This window comes from Choloepus didactylus, chromosome 1 (assembly GCF_015220235.1).
Source record: "Choloepus didactylus isolate mChoDid1 chromosome 1, mChoDid1.pri, whole genome shotgun sequence".
Taxonomy (NCBI): domain Eukaryota; kingdom Metazoa; phylum Chordata; class Mammalia; order Pilosa; family Megalonychidae; genus Choloepus; species Choloepus didactylus.
Genome location: NC_051307.1, coordinates 17,046,882 through 17,062,270, shown reverse-complemented (window position 1 = coordinate 17,062,270; position 15,389 = coordinate 17,046,882). Strand labels below are relative to the sequence as shown.

Genomic DNA, 15,389 nt, shown 5'->3' with positions numbered 1-15,389 from the left:
CCAGCCCCATTTGTTGAAAAGACCATTATGACTCAGTCAGTGACTTTGGGGGCCTTATCAAAGATCAGTCGGCCATAGATCTGAGGGTCTATCTCTGAATTCTCAGTTCGATTCCATTGATCTATATGTCTATCTTTGTGCCAGTACCATGCTGTTTTGGCAACTGTGGCTTTATAATAAGCTTCAAAGTCAGGGAGTGTAAGTCCTCCCACTTCGTTTTTCTTTTTTAGAGTGTCTTTAGCAATTTGAGGCATCTTCCCTTTCCAAATAAATTTGATAACTAGCTTTTCCAAGTCTGCAAAGTAGGTTGTTGGAATTTTGATTGGGATTGCATTGAATCTGTAGATGAGTTTGGGTAGAATTGACATCTTAATGACATTTAGCCTTCCTATCCATGAACATGGAATATTTTTCCATCTTTTAAGGTCCCCTTCTATTTCTTTTAGTAGAGTTATGTAGTTTTCTTTGTATAGGTCTTTTACATCTTTGGTTAAGTTTATTCCTAGGTACTTGATTTTTTTCGTTGCTATTGAAAATGGTATCTTTTTCTTGAGTGTCTCTTCAGTTTGTTCATTTCTAGCATATAGAAACATTACTGACTTATGTGCATTAACCTTGTATCCCGCTACTTTGCTAAATTTGTTTATTAGGTCTAGTAGCTGTATCGTCGATTTCTCAGGGTTTTCTAGATATAAGATCATATCATCTGCAAACAATGACAGTTTTACTTCTTCTTTTCCAATTTGAATGCCTTTTATTTCTTTGTCTTGCCAGATTGCCCTGGCTAGCACTTCCAGCACAATGTTGAATAACAGTGGTGACAGCGGGCATCCTTGTCTTGTTCCTGATCTTAGAGGGAAGGCTTTCAGTCTCTCACCATTGAGTACTATGCTGGCTGTGGGTTTTTCATATATGCTCTTTATCATGTTGAGGAAGTTTTCCTTCAATTCCTACCTTTTGAAGTGTTTTTATCAAAAAGGGATGTTGGATTTTGTCAAATGCTTTTTCAGCATCTATTGAGATGATCAATTGATTTTTCCCTTTCGAGTTTTTAATGTGTTGTAATACATTGATTGATTTTCTTATGTTGAACCATGCTTGCATGCCTGGAATGAACCCCACTTGGTCATGGTATATGATTTTTTTAATGTGTCTTTGGATTCGATTTGCAAGTATTTTGTTGAGGATTTTTGCATCTATATTCATTAGGGAGATTGGCCGGTAGTTTTCCTTTTTTGTAACATCTTTGCCTGGTTTTGGTATTAGATTGATGTTAGCTTCATAAAATGAGTTAGGTAGTGTTCCATTTTCTTCAATGTTTTGAAAGAGTTTGAGTAAGATTGGTGTCAGTTCTTTCTGGAAAGTTTGGTAGAATTCCCCTGTGAAGCCATCGGGCCCTGGGCATTTATTTGTGGGAAGATTTTTGATGCCTGATTGGATCTCTTTGCTTGTGATGGGTTGGTTGAGGTCTTCTATTTCTTCTCTGGTCAGTCTAGGTTGTTCATATGTTTCCAGGAAATTGTCCATTTCTTCTACATTATCCAGTTTGTTGCCATACAGTTGTTCATAATATCCTCTTATAATTTTTTTAATTTCTTCAGGATCTGCAGTTATGTCACCTTTTTCATTCATTATTTTGTTTATATGGGTCTTCTCTCTTTTTGATTTTGTCACTCTAGCTAGGGGCTTGTCAATCTTGTTGATCTTCTCAAAGAACCAACTTTTGGTGATAGTTATCCTCTCTATTGTTTTTTTGTTCTCTATGTCACTTATTTCTGCTTTAATCCTTGTTATTTCTTTTCTTCTACTTGGTTTAGGATTGGTTTGCTGTTCATTTTCTAGCTTCTTCAGTTGATCCATTAGTTCTTTGATTTTGGCTCTTTCTTCCTTTTTAATATATGCATTTACTGCTATAAATTTCCCCCTTAGCACTGCTTTTGCTGCATCCCATAGGTTTTGGTATGTTGTGTTCTCATTTTCATTCGTCTCTATATATTTAGCAATTTCTCTTGCTATTTCTTCTTTAACCCACTGATTGTTTAGGAGTGTGTTGTTAACCTCCAGGTATTTGTGAATTTTCTAAGTCTCTGATGGTTATTGACTTCTAATTGTATTCCATTGTGGTCAGAGAATGTGCTTTGAATAATTTCAATCTTTTTAAATTTATTGAGGCTTGTTTTATGTCCCAGCATTTGATCTATTCTGGAGAAAGTTCCGTGAGCACTAGAAAAGTATGTGTATCCTGGTGATTTGGGATGTAATGTCCTGTATATGTCTGTTAAATCTAATTCATTTATCAGATTGTTTAGGTTTTCAATTTCCTTATTGGTCTTCTGTCTGGTTGATCTATCTATAGGAGAGAGTGATGTGTTGAAGTCTCCCACAATTATTGTGGAAACATCAGTTGCTTCCTTTAGTTTTGCCAGTGTTTCTCTCATGTATTTTGTGGCACCTTGATTGGGTGCATAGACATTTACAATTGTTATTTCTTCTTGCTGAATTGCCCCTTTTATTAGTATGTAGTGGCCTTCTTTGTCTCTCAAAACATCCCTGCATTTGAAGTCTATTTTATCTGAGATTAATATTGCTACACCTGCTTTCTTTTGGCTGTAGCTTGCATGAAATATTTTTTTCCATCCTTTCACTTTCAGTTTCTTTGTGTCCCTGTGTCTAAGATGAGTCTCTTGTATGCAACATATTGATAATTCATTTTTTTTGATCCATTCTGCGAAACTATATCTTTTAATTGGGGAGTTTAATCCATTTACATTCAACGTTATAACCGTGAAGGCATTTCTTGAATCAGCCATCTTATCCTTTGGTTTATGTTTGTCATATTTTCCCCTCTGTCTATTAATATCCTTTATTGTACCCATACCGAATCTCTTTAGTACTGAACCTTTCTCCAAGTCTCTCTGTCCTTTCTTTATTTCTCTGTCTGTAGGGCTCCCTTTCATATCTCTAGTAGGGCAGGTCTCTTGTTAGCAAATTCTCTCAGCATTTGTTTGTCTGTGAAAAATTTAAGCTCTCCCTCAAATTTGAAGGAGAGCTTTGCTGGATAAAGTATTCTTGGCTGGAAATTTTTCTCACTCAGAATTTTAAATATATCGTGCCACTGCCTTCTCGCCTCCATGGTGGCTGCTGAGTAGTCACTACTTAGTCTTATGCTGTTTCCTTTGTATGTGGTGAATTGCTTTTCTCTTGCTGCTTTCAGAACTTGCTCCTTCTCTTCTATGTTTGACAGTGTGATCAGTATATGTCTCGGAGTGGGTTTATTTGGATTTATTCTATTTGGAGTTTATTCTATTTGGAGTATTTGCATTTATGATTTGTGTATTTATGTTGTTTAGAAGATTTGGGAAGTTTTCCCCAACAATTTCTTTGAATACTCTTCCTAGACCTTTACCCTTTTCTTCCCCTTCTGGGACACCAATGAGTCTTATATTCGGACGTTTCATATTATCTATCATATCCCTGAGGTCCATTTCGATTTTTTCAATTTTTTTCCCCATTCTTTCTTTTATGCTTTCATTTTCCATTCTGTCATCTTCCAGGTCACTGATTCGTTGTTCAACTTCCTCTAGTCTTGTACTATGAGTGTCCAGAATCTTTTTAATTTGGTCAACAGTTTCTTTAATTTCCATAAGATCATCCATTTTTTTATTTAGTCTTGCAATGTTTTCTTTATGCTCTTCTAGGGTCTTCTTGATTTCCTTTGTATCCCGTACTATGGTCTCATTGTTCATCTTTAGTTCTTTGAGTAGCTGCTCTAGGTGCTGTGTCTCTTCTGGTCTTTTGATTTGGGTGCTTGGGCTTGGGTTATCCATATCGTCTGGTTTTTTCATATGCTTTATAGTTTTCTGCTGTTCTTGGCCTCGTGGCATTTGCTGAACATGATAGGGTTCTTTTAGGATTTGTAGACCAATTGAAGTCCTTATCTCTAATTTATCAGATCTACAGCTTCGTGGAGTACACTTTCTCTAACTAACCAGCAGGTGGCATCCACGAGCCACCTGTTCTCCACAAGCCAGTTCTCCCCTGCTTAGCCTTTTTGGTGAGTGGGGGAGTGAGTCTTGTGGGGTCCAACTGGTGTACCAAGCTTGCGTGTGTAGTTGGTGTTGCCTGCCCTGTATATGGGGCGTGTTTCTGGGCAGTCAGGGAGGGGGGGTGGCCCTAACAATCAAATCTCCCTGGTGATCCTAGAGTTTTAAAGCTGCTGCAATAGTCTAATCCTTCAATTCAGTCCTGCCACAGTTTGTCTCTGCCACTGACCCACAAGTCCTTGGTATTGGCGTATGGCTCCTGAGACTTGCAAGTGGGCCCCTCTTCCAGGCTGTGCACCCCAGGTCCTCTGTTGAGGGATGACTGTGCTATGTCACAGGTGAGTGCCGTCCCCCCAGGGCAGTTCTGGGCTGCTGGGCTGTGTAGGGAGGCTCCCAGTCTGCTGAAATGATGGCTGAATGGGGCTTTGTTAATTCACACTGCTCCACCTTCCCAACTCTGGGACAATCAGCTGAGGTTGCACGGAAGGCTAATGTCCACGCCCAGTTTTGTGGTGTGTGCCTGTTATTTGAAGCACTTCCGTCACACTGGGTTGTCTGGGGCAGCTCTGGGCTATGGGGCTGGTGATGGGCAGGAGTGTTTCCTGTCCACCAGGATGATGGCTGTGAGCGGACACCCCCCTTTCTTGGGAAGTTGTGGTGTTTAGTGAATTTTCTCAGCCACTGGATTATTGCCTTTTGTCTCAGAGCTCTCTTAGTTCTGCTCTTGACTTGACCTATCCAAATTGCAAGTCTTTGAAGCTTTCTGTATTGCGCTTCTTAGAGTAATTGTTTTAGAAAAAGAAAAAAGGATTAAAAAAAAAAAAAAAACGGGCCCTCCTCAGGGATCTAATGGGTTATTGAAATGCTAAGAGACAAAGCAACCAGGGTCATTAAGGAAAGCTCCACAGGGCAGAGAGATCAGCTTTTCTTCGGGATTTGCATAAGCGCCTGAGGGCCTGAGCTCTGCCCTTCCCCTTTCTATGTTCACCAGAACTCCAAAAATCCTCCGCTTTTATTTTGGAGTTTTTCGTGTTGTGTTTTTTCTATGCCTGTCTCCTCTCTGCTGGGCTGGCTGCTCTCAGATTCTCTGGTGTCTGGTCTCAGTCTATCTATGGTTGGAGTTTGGATCAGTAGAATGAGTTTCCGATAAGGGCTGCCAGTGCAGTTCTCCCTTCTCCTTCCCAGAGGTGACAGCCCCTCCTCCCATTGGACTGAGCCTGGCAGGGAGGGGCGCGGGTCCCCTGGCCGCAAAAACTTACAGATTTCGCTGATCTCAGCAGTTCCACGTTTTCATGAGTGTTGTATGAAGTATGCCCAAAGTCAGATTGCTCTGTGGTGTACAGTCCACATAGTTCCTGGCTTTCTACCTACTTTCCTGGAGGAGTAACTAAAACATACAGCTCACCAGTCTGCCATCTTGCCCCACCTCCCTGATTGCGTTTTGAAGCTTCAAATTCCATATGAGAGACAGAGGGAAGAGATGTTTAGTTGGTACAAGATCTACATTTCCTAAACAACTTAACTGATACAGTTTGTTCAAATACCATAGTTACATGGAACTTTTAATAGAAAGTGAGACCTTGTAGGTTTGCATAGGTTAGTGTGAAATAGCAACACATCCCAAAGTAATTTGAACAGAGAATAAAAATATATACGCAGGGCTCCCCTGAGGAGCTGGGGGAAAATGCAGAAGTGTTGGGCTTCCTCATCTGGATTGTTACTGATGTTGTCACAAACATTGAGGACTGGCAGTTTGATGTGCTGAGCCCTCTATCACAGGACCTGCCCTTGTGAAGCTCGTTACTGCAAAGTGGAGACTAAACCTGCTTATAATTTTGCCTGAGTCTCCCCTTGAGTACCTCTTTGTGCTCAGATGTGGCCCTCTCTCTTTAAGCCAACTGGGTGGGTGAACTCACTGCCCTCCCCACTACGTGGGACCTGACTCCCAGGGGTGTAAATTGCCCTAGCAACATGGGATATGACTCCTGGAGATGAATCTGGACCCAACATCATGAGATTAACAACATCTTCTTGACCAAAAGGGGGATGCGAAATGAAAAGAAATAAAATTTCAGTGGCTGAGAGATTCCAAATAGAGTTGAGAGGTCACTCTGGTGGGCATTCTTATGCACTATATAGATAACCCTTTTTAGATTTTAATGCATTGGTATAGCTAGAAGTAAATACCTGAAACTATCAAACAGCAATCCAGTAGCCTTGACTCTTGAAGACTATTGTATAGCAATGTAGCTTACAAGGGGTAACAGTGTGATTGTGAAAGCCTTGTGGATCACAGTCTCTTTACCCAGTATATGGATGGATGAGTAGAAAATTGGGGACAAAAAACTAAACGAAAAATAAGGTGGAAGGGGGGATGATTTGGGTGTTCTTTTTCACTTTTATTTTTTATTTTTATTCTTTCTGATGTAAGGAAAACGTTCAAAAATAGATTGGGATGATGAATGCAAAACTATATGATGGTACTGTGAACATTTGATTGTACACCACGGATGATTGTATGGTATGTGAACATATCTCAATAAAATTGAGTTTTTAAAATATTAAATTAATCTTCAAAAAAAGAAATTAAAATAGTACAAGGAGCTGTCGAATAAGAATTCTTCCTCAGTCTCATGGGAACTTAAAGGGATTATGTACAATGGCCACAGACCTGTTGGTGCCCCAAACACAGAAGGTTCAGGCACAATGGATCAATGAGAAACACCTGTCCAGGTTGTAAGCCACAAGATTTATTTACCAGATAATAATATCCCAAAGTTTTTGCACTGCCCAAATCCTCATTTTCTGGGCAAAGAAACCTCAGGGATTGATTTATATGATATAGACTGTAGTAGGGTGACTAACATCCACCCCAAAGATATAGGTATCTTAATTCCTGCAAGCTGCAATTGTTACCTTATAAGGAAAAAGTATCTTTCCAGATGTGATTGAATTAAGGAGCCAGACATTGGAAGAGTATCCCGAATTATCTAGGTGGGCCCAAACTTCCATCACAAGTGGACTTATGAGAGAGTGGAAGAGGGAGATGCTACTTAGAAAAGAGGAGACGGTGATGTGAAGCTGAGGGAGAGGTTAGATGATAACAGGCACAAGCCTAGGAAAGCCAGCAGCCACCAGGAGGAAGAGCCAGAGAATCGATTCTGCCCTAGAGTCTCGAGAAGGGGTGTGACACACTGAGGACACCTTGATTTCAGCCCAGTGAAACTGATACTGGATTTCTAGTCTCCTGAATCATTAGAGAATAAATTCTTGCTGTTTTCAGTCACCCAGTTTTTGGTAATGTGTTACAGCAGCCACAGGAAACTCATAACTGGTCCCAAGTTCTCTTTCTTTGTGCCCTGGGATACCTGACTCAGATTTCTAGGGTTGCTGTTATAAAATACCAGACTGGTTGTCTTAAAACGACAGATATTTATTATCTCATGCTTCTGGAGGCCAGAAATCTGAAACAACACATCAGCAGGACCAGGTTTCAAGTGAAGTCAGTAAGGAAGAATCTCTTCTATGCCCCTTCTAGCGTCTGGTGGTTTGCTGGCAATCCACAGCGTTTTCTGCCTCCACCTCTCTGTATCCAATTTAATTTTATTATGAAGACATCAGTCATATGGAATTAGGACCCACCCTAATCCAATGTGGCCTCATCTTTAATAACATCTTCAAAGATTCTATTTCCCAATAGACTCACATTCACAGGACCAAGGGTTAGGATTTGAATGTACCTTTTGGGGGGACATAATTCAATCTGTAACAATACCCCACACCATTACTCTAAAACAAACCTTATGCATTCCTCAAGCAATATTTCAACTGTCACTTTCTCCACATATTGGTTTGAATTTCAATACCCAAATGAAGTTTTGTTTTGTTTTTTTAATTTTCCTCATTATAGTATTATACAACAACCGAGTACAACGACAGATGAAGGGTAAATGCTCACTTTTATACGAGTAACTTTAATTATGTATGTAATATATCCAGTACTCCTCCAGTTCCCAGGAAAATTTTCAGTGGGTTCCATTCAGTTCTCCCTTGGGCGGAAGGCTCTCCTTTCCGACCCCACCCCCAAAGATGTTAACCAAGTCCTTCATCCTCTCTTCTCTGCAGCCTGCAAGGGTCTCCAGTTGTTGGCAAGAGACCCAAGGTGATGAGTCAATCAGAGGTTCACACTCTCTTTAGTGGCTCGGTGCTAAATCACAGTCTTGCCTCTTTCTGATATTGTGGTCAACACCTTATGAACATCACTCCTTTGCCTCCATTTTGAGAAATACGTTCAATGCCTTCTTCTCTCTTCTCCCAGTGCTTGTCTTAACCTAGAGCTGGGAAGCAAACAAACTTGTCTTACACGGAAGCCAGTAGCATTTTTTGTTCCATATCTTTGTTTTTACACTTCTCTAAAAATTTAATCTTTTATCTTCCACATTATAAGACAGAAATTTAATCAGAAGTATATAAAAGGAAATGTGAAATTTCCCTTTTCATCTCTCCTAAACTCTCCTCTCTTCCCCCGGAGTTGACAATATTTCTTGGATCCTTCCAAATATTATAACATAACTCAGAAGGCCTCATATGTCCTTCTCAAATTGTGTCCCCTCCAGTCTTTCCAAGATATCCTGATGTTTATGTAAACTACCTCGGTTGTGGTCATTAGATTCATTCATACTCATTCTGGTTCTTTTCTTCTGGGTACTTGGTAGAACTGCACTTTTCCACACACATGAGTTAGGTTTGATATGTCATATTTTTGGCAATGAAATGCTGTGTCATTTCTTCAGAAACTTTAAAAGCCAGTGTATGCTTGCCACATTCTTTTTTGCCTGCCTCTGGCAATGTTCCAGGTAGGACAACAATACAGAGGCACAGAAAAGAAACTTTATTTCAAGCCATTGACATTTCACATTTGTTGGTGACCCCAGCCGGGCATAGGCTAGCCTGGCTGATGGAATCTCTATGCTTCCCAATCTAGCTTTTAACACCAAAAAGTACAACTGTGAATAAAATAGAATTGAGTTTTGCCTGATTGTTCTCTTTACACAAATGCAAGCATAGTGAATATACCCCAGTATAACTTTTCAGTACAACATTTTGAGAGTCAGTCATGTTGTGTGTAACTGTATTTCATTCATTTTCATGACCATATAGCATTCCATCGTGTGAATTTTATTCCATGATTTATCCATTCCACCATTGAAGGACGTTTAAGTGGTCTCTATTTGGGGAACATTGGTAGACATGCATCTTGTTGTCCATGAATAAGTTTCTCTGGCTGTATACGTAATAGTAGAATTTCATTTGAATTCCTAGCTAGCTAAATAGTTTATTTCACTTTCATCCACCCTAACCCATCCATATAGGAGGCAATTTAAGGAGGATTTTTGACCTATGTGTTGCTCTGATTTGAAATTCCTTGTGTCTGGGGCAATTCTACAGGGAATGATACAATCAGTTCACAGACTGACAGCATCATGATTAAGAGATGGAATCCCTGCCCCTTATACACTATTTTGCAGTTACTCTTAAACCATCATTTAATTTTCCAAAGAAAGAAGTAAGTCTTATTCCAGCATTTGGAGTTTACTTTTACCCTCTGTTAATGTGATTTGAGGACATTTACTTTTCTCTAAACAAGTCAACTGTAGGGAATCTAATTTATTGCAGCAAGTACTTACTTAGCAAGTATTATGTATACAGAATATGCTAGGCATTGTGGAGGATATCAAGTCTTGCCAAAAAAAAAAAAAGAGTCCTGCCATCCTGCATGAAGCCAGCATGCTCCTTGTTGAGAAAAGATTTTTAAGTCTTTCCATCCATCAAAAATTTTATGCAATCCCACCCCACCTATTCCAAATCCAGACCCCTGACAACTTCGTCTGCTTAGAACTTAGCCAAGAAGCAAACCCAATGTAAAACAGATGCCACAAAATGTATGCACTACACGTAGGTGATTCCCTTAGGCCCTTACAGCCTATTAATGCTTTTTTGTATTCGCAATTTTGTTAAGCTAGCCATCTGGTTTACCAACCTTCCACAAGTCAGGACACGTGAGGACAAAGAGGCAAGCAGGGTATCCAGGACAAGTGACAGCAAACTTCTGACAGCAAGGAAGACCAGAGACCAGAAGAGGCAGATGAAGCACCTTGAGCAATGTATGCAAGGACAAATTGCCCTTTACAATTGATAGGTCCTGAGGTATTCCTGCATTTTCCAGGAGCCTGGAACAGCAATGTCTATTCATGGCCTTGGTGCATCAGGAAAAGTAAAGCAGGCTCAGTCTAGTCTATGTAAGGAAGAAAGTGAGTGTACAATTAATTTTGAAGAACTTCTATCTAAACTAAATGGTATCATTGTTAAAAAGCTTTGATGCTTAAACCAACATCTTTTCTAGGTCAAAATTGCAGGTACTTTGTAATTGTCATTTCTTATGTTCTGTCACGTGGCCTGAGCTATATTTACATAATCCTCTGCCTCAAAGAGAAGTACCATTATCCTTATTTTGCAGATGACAAATTGAGATTCAGACAAGTTAAGAAATTTTCTCAAAGTCACACATCTGGTCCCTGACTGATTCCAAAAACCATCTCATAACCATTATACTACATGGTTTATTTATCTGAGTCATCTTTCCAGGGGTTACTAAAACAGTGAAGTTTTTCTCTCCATATATTTTATAAAATTAATAGTAAAGTGTTTAAGTATGCAACCCAGAGCTATCAACATGCTTTATTTACATTTTTGCCTTGGGGAATAATTAGCTATCCAGGTTGCTGCTGTGTTTAATTTGTACTCACCACATGCCCCGGTGCCCTGTGGAGAGACATCTGAAGAAATCTTTCTGCTGCCTGCTGAGTTCCCCTGATTCCTGAGTTCAGACATTGCTGGGAGAGAGGGACAAGCTTCCCACTAGAACTTCTGGAGGTCAGTCCTTGCAGCAAATGTGGGAGGGTGTACTGGCTAATTTAGAAATGGAGGCTGCACCTCATAGGTGTATTTACTCAGCAAATAAAAAGGTCTCTGATGTGTTTTGTTCTAGAAAAGCAGACTGTGAAAAGAACTGGGGAAGGAAAGAAAGCTCCTGTGTCTACTCAGCAGCATCTTCTGGAGGAGCAAACAAGGCCAAATCCTGGAGGACATAAACACACTCAGCCATACATTTATGGAAATCACTACAGTGGGCAGAAGAGAGGGGCAAAAAAACACAGAAATTGAGATAAGTAGTATTTAAATGCATTATTTTAAAAATTAAAATTAATGCAAACATCCACAATAAAATATTGTAACTTTAAATAAAGACAGAATTAGTATTACTGATTTTTCCTTTTGCTTGAGGCTCCAAAATGGTTCTGCATGGTACCAATGGAGATTTAACATAATGTTTAAAAAAAAACAAAAAAGGAGTGGGAATGCAAAGCTGTGGAATGATGGTGATTTGGGAGGTCTTTTTAAAGTTACAAGTTTCACAAGATGGAGAAAACAGTAATTACCTTCTTGGAGTCCTCTTGAGTTTGCAAAGGAATTACATCATGAGACAGTAACTGTCAATAGTAACTCTGCTCAAAATATTCCCATTGAGAGGCACTAAAAAGCATGTTGGATTGCCAAACCCACTGACATTGGACTTGCCCAAATGAATAGCTTTTGTCAGTGGAACGTGGACAGAAGTGAATGTGTGCCAGTTCCACGTCTATCCATTAAGAGATGTCACATGTTTCCACCCACCCTCCTTTCAGTTCTGCCATTTCCATGAGGTGAACGTACCCTAGCAGCCTCCTGTTCCCAGAGTAATGAGCATCACATGGACCTGAGCTAATCTGAACCCATGGCCTGGAGCCAAGACCAACCAAGCCAGGTTGACATCATCAAAGCTGCCCAGCCACCCTCACAGATGCATGAGTGAATAATAAATTCTTATTATTGTGTGCCACCGAGATTTTTGTGGTTGGTTGTTACACATCAATAGTTGACTGATACACTGTCAATAAGTCAAAGCATTTAGTAGCCTCTTAAGACTTTGCATAGAACAGTGTTTCTCAACCCTGATTGCAAAACAGAATTTTTGTTTGTTTGTTTGTGTATACCAATGTCCAGAGCAGTTGTTTCAGGATCCCTGGGGTTGATGCCCAAGCTTTGGAAACTTTTAGAGGATCCCCAAGTGATTCTAAAAGTGCAGTAAGAGTTAAGAACATTGATATAGATAGTGGTACAAAATTCTTATCACCAGCATGAAGTACATCCGTACCCCCATTTGCTCTTGCTCTGCAATCCCTCTTCCCTATTGGAGAGGCCTGATGGGCGGCAGTCCTGAGGGGGAGTTAGACGGCATCTAAAGTGGCCATGAGGTGAGGAACTCATACACCTGCTTGAGGTGTGGAGAACCAGAAGGTTGTACTAGAATTTATGTTCTATGAAATATTTGCTGGGATCATGAGTCTAAACAGATTCATCAGTAAAAGAGACTAAATAGAGAATGGATGTTAAAGTGTGGAACCAAAGAAAGGGGAGAAATAGGAGGTTGATGACATGAAGAAATCAAAAAGTAAGAGTGCAAAAGCAAAAATTGGTGAGAGGTTTGCTATGGACTAACAGCGTTGGAACCAGCTAGGAAATGTAGAATCACAGGCCCTTCCCAGATCTACTTAATCAGAATCTGAATTTTAACAAGATCTCCAGATGATATGTATGCACAATCAAGTTTGAGAAGCACTAGTTTAGAGGGATCCAGGAAATGAAGCATATGAGCCTCCAGATGATTTGAATGTTCTTCTACTGTATGATTGAATGACCAGTCCAGAACTACTTACAGGGAATGAGATGGGAGCTAAAATAGTATGTGTGCATATATCCAACTAATCCGGTAGCTATTTCAAATTGTTTAAATTCAACTTTTTTTAAAAAAGTGAGGGGAGGATACCAGAGATTCTGGTTTAGTCAAAGGTAGAGTCCCAGCATAGGTGTTTTTTTCTTTTATTTTTATTTTATTTTTTTTCCTATCTACAGAAGTGATTCTAATGAACAGCTAAAGTTGGCATCATCACTTTCCACCCTTTAAATTTGGAATTTGATCAGTTAAAAGAACGTTTTTTCAACTATGATTCTAGAAGTGGAATTAAGATACAAGTTTTTTTTTTTAATTCAATTTTATTGAGATATATTCAGATACCATACAATCATCCACAGTGTCCTATCAGTTGTTCACAGTACCATTATATAGTTGTGCATTGATCACCACAATCAATTTTTGAACATTTTCATTACCACACACAAAAAAGAAGAAGAAGAAAAGTTAAAGTAAAAAAGAACACCCAAAACATCCCATACTCCCCATCTCTCCCTATTATTCATTTACTTTTTGTCCTCATTTTTCTAGTCATCTATCCATACACTGTATAAAGGGAGTGGGGGCCACAAAGCTTTCACAATCACATGGTCACACAGTGTAAGCTCTATAGTTATACAATTGTCTTCAAGAATCAAGGCTACTGGGTTGCAGTTTAACAGCTTCAGGTATTTCCTTCTAGTTGTTCCAATACACTAAAAACTTTTAAAAGGGATATCTATATGATGCATAAGAATAACCTCCAGAATGACCTCCTGACTCTATTTTAGATCTCTCAGTTACTGAAACTTTACTTTGTTTCCTTTCTCTTCCCCCCTCTGAAAGATTTTAAACCAAGTTAGAAGAATTCTGTTTCCAATTTTTCATTTGTGTAGATATGACAGTTTTTATAGGCATCACACACAATTTTTGGCAACCTAATCACATAATGATGGAAATATTTCCAAATATCCATTTTGGTTTACTTTCTCTATAGCACAAGTCTCTTTCTGAAAGTAGTTCCCTTCTTTCTCACTGATAAAATGTGACCCCTAGGCTTTTTTTCTTCATCTCTTGTTGGTGACGTCTCTTGCTGTTCGCGAAGATGCAGCTCAAACCGTTAGAGATGAATCCCAAGATGCTGAACAAAGTGCTGGCCCGGCTGGGGGTTGCCGGGCATTGGCGCTTCGCAGATGTGTTGGGACTGGAGGACGAGGCTCTGGGGTCGGTGCCAGCGGCCTGCCTGCGCACTGCTGCTCCTGTTCCCCCTCACGGCCCAGCATGAGAACTTCAGGAAAAAACAGATTGAGGAGCTGACGGAACAAGAAGTTAGTCCTAAAGTATACTTCATGAAACAGACCATTGGGAACTCCTGTGGTACAATCGGACTCATACATGCGGTGGCCAATAATCAGGGCAAACTGGACTTTGAGGATGCGTCAGTCCTGAAAAAGTTTCTTTCTGAAATGGAGAAGATGTCACCTGAGGACAGAGCAAAATGCTTTGAGAAGAATGAGGTCATTCAGGCAGCCCATGATGCAGTGGCACAGGAAGGCCAATGTCGGGTAGATGACAAAGTGAACTTTCATTTTGTTCTGTTTAACATCGTGGATGGCCACCTCTATGAACTTGATGGACAAATGCCTTTCCCAGTGAACCATGGCACCAGTTCAGAGGACTCGCTATTGCAGGACTCTGCCAAGGTCTGCAGAGAATTCACTGAACGTGAGCAAGGAGAAGTCCACTTTTCCGCTGTGGCCCTCTGCAAGGCAGCCTGATACCCCATGGAGGGACTTACCTTTTTTCCCCTCTTCTCTTAAACATGAAAACGCACACTTATAGTGCAGTCTAAAATGCTTCAGTACTTGCAAAACACAGCTGTTCTCCTTTGGTTCTGCAGAAATGCTCGTACCCTGAGCCCCACCCAAGCACTAGCAGCTCAACTGCCAACTGAGCAAAGTTTGGTATAAGCTTCAGTTGGCGTAGCATCTTCCCCCAGAGTTACTATTGTATGTCTCATACCTTATTATCTAATGCTTTAAATGGCTACTTTGGTTTGTGTCTGTAAGTTTAGGCCTTGGATGTGGTTTAATTGTTTGTCATTAAAAGGAATAAAACTTTTCTGCTGATACGAAAAAAAAAAAAAAAAAAAGGTGACCCTCATCCTGAATATTTAAATCAGATTTATTTATTTTTTGGAACTATCTGCTTAGGTAGCAATTTACTGGTGGCCATTTGGAATCTCAAAAAGGTCAGAAAATTTGGAACACTGACCTTTGTGTAAAAGATAAGTGCAAAACCCATCTTTAGGTTTGACAACTCTTTTGAAAGTACTTTACCTTGAGATAATCGGAGAACTTTAGGTGAATCAAAATATCTTCCATAAATACTTCCTATCTAATCACAAAGTACTGTAAATATCCTACTGCTTTGGTTTGCTAATGCTGCCATTATGCAAAATCCCAGAAATGGATTGGCTTTTATAAAGGGGTTTATTTGTTTACAAATTTAGAGTT

General features: G+C 39.8%; 1 pseudogene; it reads left to right on the top strand.

Annotated features, from left to right (window-relative positions):
• Positions 1-13,978: 13,978 nt before the first annotated feature.
• LOC119518281 lies at positions 13,979-15,011 on the top strand (annotated as a pseudogene).
• Positions 15,012-15,389: the final 378 nt, after the last annotated feature.